This window comes from Nyctereutes procyonoides, unplaced genomic scaffold (assembly GCF_905146905.1).
Source record: "Nyctereutes procyonoides isolate TBG_1078 unplaced genomic scaffold, NYPRO_anot_genome, whole genome shotgun sequence".
Taxonomy (NCBI): Eukaryota; Metazoa; Chordata; class Mammalia; order Carnivora; family Canidae; genus Nyctereutes; species Nyctereutes procyonoides.
Genome location: NW_026575025.1, coordinates 12960363 through 12964444, shown reverse-complemented (window position 1 = coordinate 12964444; position 4082 = coordinate 12960363). Strand labels below are relative to the sequence as shown.

Below are 4082 nucleotides of genomic sequence, written 5' to 3'. Positions count from 1 at the left end.
CTATGCACTCCAAATAGTTGTTCTTCCTGGTGATAAAACAAAAAAGTATTCCTGCTGTGCAGACCTGGAGCTGCTGCTGACTTATCCCTGAGATTGCTCAGTGCTCAGGGAGAACACAGTGCAGGAACGAGGGCCTTAAGATTAAAATACACAAAAATACAAAACCCAGAATATTTATATTATGAAAAAAAAAGTTAAAATACACAAGATACGTTATTCGCACACAGCTAGTGCAGTCGGCATCCTGGAGAAAGTGGGGCCCAAGGTGCGGTTGTCCAATGGGGCAAATAAATAAAATCCTATTGGCCCAGAATGGGGTGGGATTAAGTTTAGGAGCAGGAGGTCTGTAGCTATTACCCCCAACAATCCCTGTGGCTACTGTCACAACCCATTGCTTGGGACAGTCCTCAGCACCCTATCCCAAGAGTGGGTTATGAGACAAGATGTGGAAAAACCCTGCCTTACCCCTTAGAGATTCCCTCTCCACAGAATATAGTGGTTCGTGGGTTGGGCCCATCAATCTGGTTTCATGCTTCATCTCTACACTCTGGCATGGGAAAAATTATTATTACATGTCCTTTTTTGAAAGGAAAACAACTTCCCTATCCAGGCCACTTTCAAAAGCTGGAGATCTGAGGGTGGAGACTCAGGTAAAGCGCATGGGGAGGGATTTTCTCTAGAACTCTCACAAATATTTGGTTAGAGCACAGTTGTAGTTCATTTGCCTTATCCCTTGACCCCTACCCTGTCAAGAGGGAAGAGGGGGTGATGTTGTGGGACCCTGGCCTGAGATATATGGCAGAGCCAGCTGCTCCCTACTCACCTTGTCCCCACTTTTCTCCACTCTGCTGATTGATGCCTCCTCCTCCAAACTTCCTGATCACAAAAGAATTGCCCCCACCCACTGCAGCTCAATTCTGGGCCTCTGGGAGTAGGGCAGGGCTATGGATCTCTTCTTCTTCCTCCCTGAAAATAGGCTGGCTCCCCTCTCCCTGTGAGCTGGGGGCCTGCTGGGCCTTCAGTGGACACGAGGCCACCATACGGCTGATGCTCTCGCAGAAGTGGCACTTCTTGGGCTGGGGTGGCAGCTTGCATTCCTCGGCATGGTGGTCTAGACCTCCACAGTTGTAGCACCTGTCTCCCTTTGATCTGTGCGTCTGCATGTTGTTCCCTTTGCGCCGCGTCTCACTCCCAATACAAAATACCCCACCAGGCCGGTCACCCGGATAGAGTCTAAGCCTTTAGCAGACTTCTTAAAGGTGAACTCCACCCTCTCCCTCCCTCAGGCTCCGGAAGCCCTCCAGGTGCAGCTCTGGTGCACAAAGACATCTACGGGGGGGGGGGGGGTGTGTGTCAAGTGCGGCCCCAGAGAACCCCATGCGCACGTTGAACCACCTGCAGATGCCGGCACCGGACGGTGCACGGTGCAGCAGCTGCGGCTCCTCTGCCACTGGGGCGGCGTCCTCCCGCGCCTCCTCCTGCGCCTTGGCGCAGCCACCTGCAAACTGCTGGTTTGACACAGAGCCCATGGGGGTCGACTGAGCCCGCGGCCCCGGGCCCCTGGTCGGGTGGCTGCTGGCTCCAGCTGAGTGGAGGCCTCAATAGCCATTTTTGCCTTTATTTCCCTTGCCTGAAGGGACAGATCCAGAAAAATATTGCTGGATCAATATTAGAGGCATATATTAGGCAATTATAGGCATATTATCAGGCAATTTTGTATGCCTAATTAGGCACAAAAGTGGAATATTAGCCATAAAAAAGAATGAGATCTTGCCATTTATGACAACATGGATGGATCTAGATGGTATAAAGCTAAGTTAAATATTAAGTTAAAGCTAAAGCTAAGTTAAATAAGTCAGACAGGAAAAGACAAATACTATATGGTTTTACTTATACGTGAAATCTAAAGACAAAACAATGAACAAATAAAAAAAATAGAAATCAGAAATACTGGAGAGTAAACTGGTAGATGTCAGAGGAGAGGAAGGGAAAGGATTGGTGAAATAGGTGAAAGGGATTAAGAGGTGTAAATTTCCAGTTTAGAATAAATAAACCATGAGGATGAAAAATACAGCATAGGGAATATAGTCAATAACGTTGTAATAATTTTGTGTGGTGACAGATGGTAGTTACATTTATTTATTTTACTTTTTATTAGTTTCAGAAGTAGAATTTAGTGATTCATCAGTTGCATATAACATTCAGTGCTTATTACATCAAGTGCTGTCCTTGATGCCATCACTTCAAATATCCCTTCCCCTCACTTGATAACTACTTTTATTCTGGTGAGCATCTCATAGTGTATAGAACTGTCAAGTCACTATATTGTACACCTGAAACTAATATAATATTATATGTCAACTATACTTCAATAAAAAAATACCTAAGAGAAAGAAATTTGTACCTAGGTCTGTGTTACCAAGATAAAGACTAAACTTATTTGAAAGGAATGTGGGGTTACAATAAATCCAAGTTGCAGATAGATTGCATAAGAGCCCCTCAGCTATGTTTGGGTTTAAAGGTTTTGAGGAATATGTTTCAGCTTAAACAGAAGATAATCCCAAAAGCATTCCTTTCAGTGCAGGAACTGATAGAAAATTCACAGTGGAGAGACAAAGAATAAGGGAAAAAAGGGAAGATAAATAAAAAGAAGAAAATTCTATATTGTCAAGGAGTGGCAGGAAAGGGATGCATTCTGGAGTCAGCTTGGACAAAATCACATGAACTGATACAAAATTCCTGGTAACATTAACATATGGACAAATCTTAGTTTTGGATATTTGCTCTGAAACATTCATTGGTTTAGTAGTATATTTAAGTCATTATAAGTCTTGTAAAATGTGTTACTTTTTGAGTATTTTTACAATATATATTATATTAGTGTGTTTGTTTGGGATAAGGGCAGCTAGGTGGCTCAGTGGTTGAGTGCCTGCCTTCTCCCAGGGTGTGATCCTGGAGTCCTGGGATTGAGTCCCACACCGGGGTCCCTGTAGGGAGCCTGCTTCTCCCTCTGCCTACGTCTCTGCCTCTCTCTGTGTGTCTCTCATAACTAAATAAATAAAATCTTTAAAAAAAAAGAACTTGGGATAGAATAGAATTGTCTTTCTTATGTTTATTTTTTTTATTTTTCAGAACTTTAAAAAATATTTATTTATTTATTTTAGGCGGGGAGGGGCAGAGAGAGTCCCAGGAAGACTCTTTGCTAAGCGTGGAGCATGACACAGGACTTGATCTCATGACCCCGATATCTGGACCCCAGCCAAAACCAAGAGTTGGATGCTTAACTGATTTTGCCACTCAGATGCCTCTAGAATTTGCTTTATCAAAAGGGCTATGATTGGGGACATGATGGAAAGGCAATCATTGGAAAACTGAGAAATAAAACTACAGTAACTATAACAAGAGTCTATATATCCTAAATAAACTCTCATGGATCAGAGGGAAGGATAATTAGGTGTGTGTATTTTTAGAGAGATACTGTGATAGAGGATACATAACATTATACATTTGCCCTAAGACTGTACAACACAAAGACTGTGCCTATTAAACTGTCAACTTATTCAGTAAGGTATCAGTGTTGGTCTGTGAATTGTAACAGATGTACCATACTAATGTAAGACATTAATAATAATGTGGGCAAGTATGAACGAGAGGGGAATGAGAACTCTGTATTTTCTACTTAATATTTCTGTGAACCTAAAATTGTTCTAAAAATTAAAGTCTATTAGTAAAAAAAGTTCTCATGGTAAAGGGACATGCATCAAGAGATATTATCTAATATATATCCCTATTAGAGATAGGGATGGTGTTAGGACTGTCACTATTGTCTCCTACTCAATTATCCTTCCAATCCAGCTATCACATCTCCATTATATTATATCCCTTATTAAACATTTCATTGAAGTTTATTTAGCAGGAGTCTGAATACTGAGGAAAGTAGTATAGACTGGCTTAGAGGGATCCCTGGGTGGCGCAGTGGTTTGGCGCCTGTCTTTGGCCCGGGGCGCGATCCTGGAGACCCGGAATTGAATCCCACGTCAGGCTCCCAGTGCATGGAGCCCGCTTCTCCCTCTGACTGTGTC

The 4082-nt window shown here is 42.9% G+C and overlaps 1 pseudogene; it reads right to left on the bottom strand.

Annotated features, from left to right (window-relative positions):
- Window positions 1–911: 911 nt before the first annotated feature.
- Window positions 912–1529, bottom strand: LOC129499215 (protein lin-28 homolog A-like; annotated as a pseudogene).
- Between the last annotated feature and the right edge of the window lie 2553 nt (window positions 1530–4082).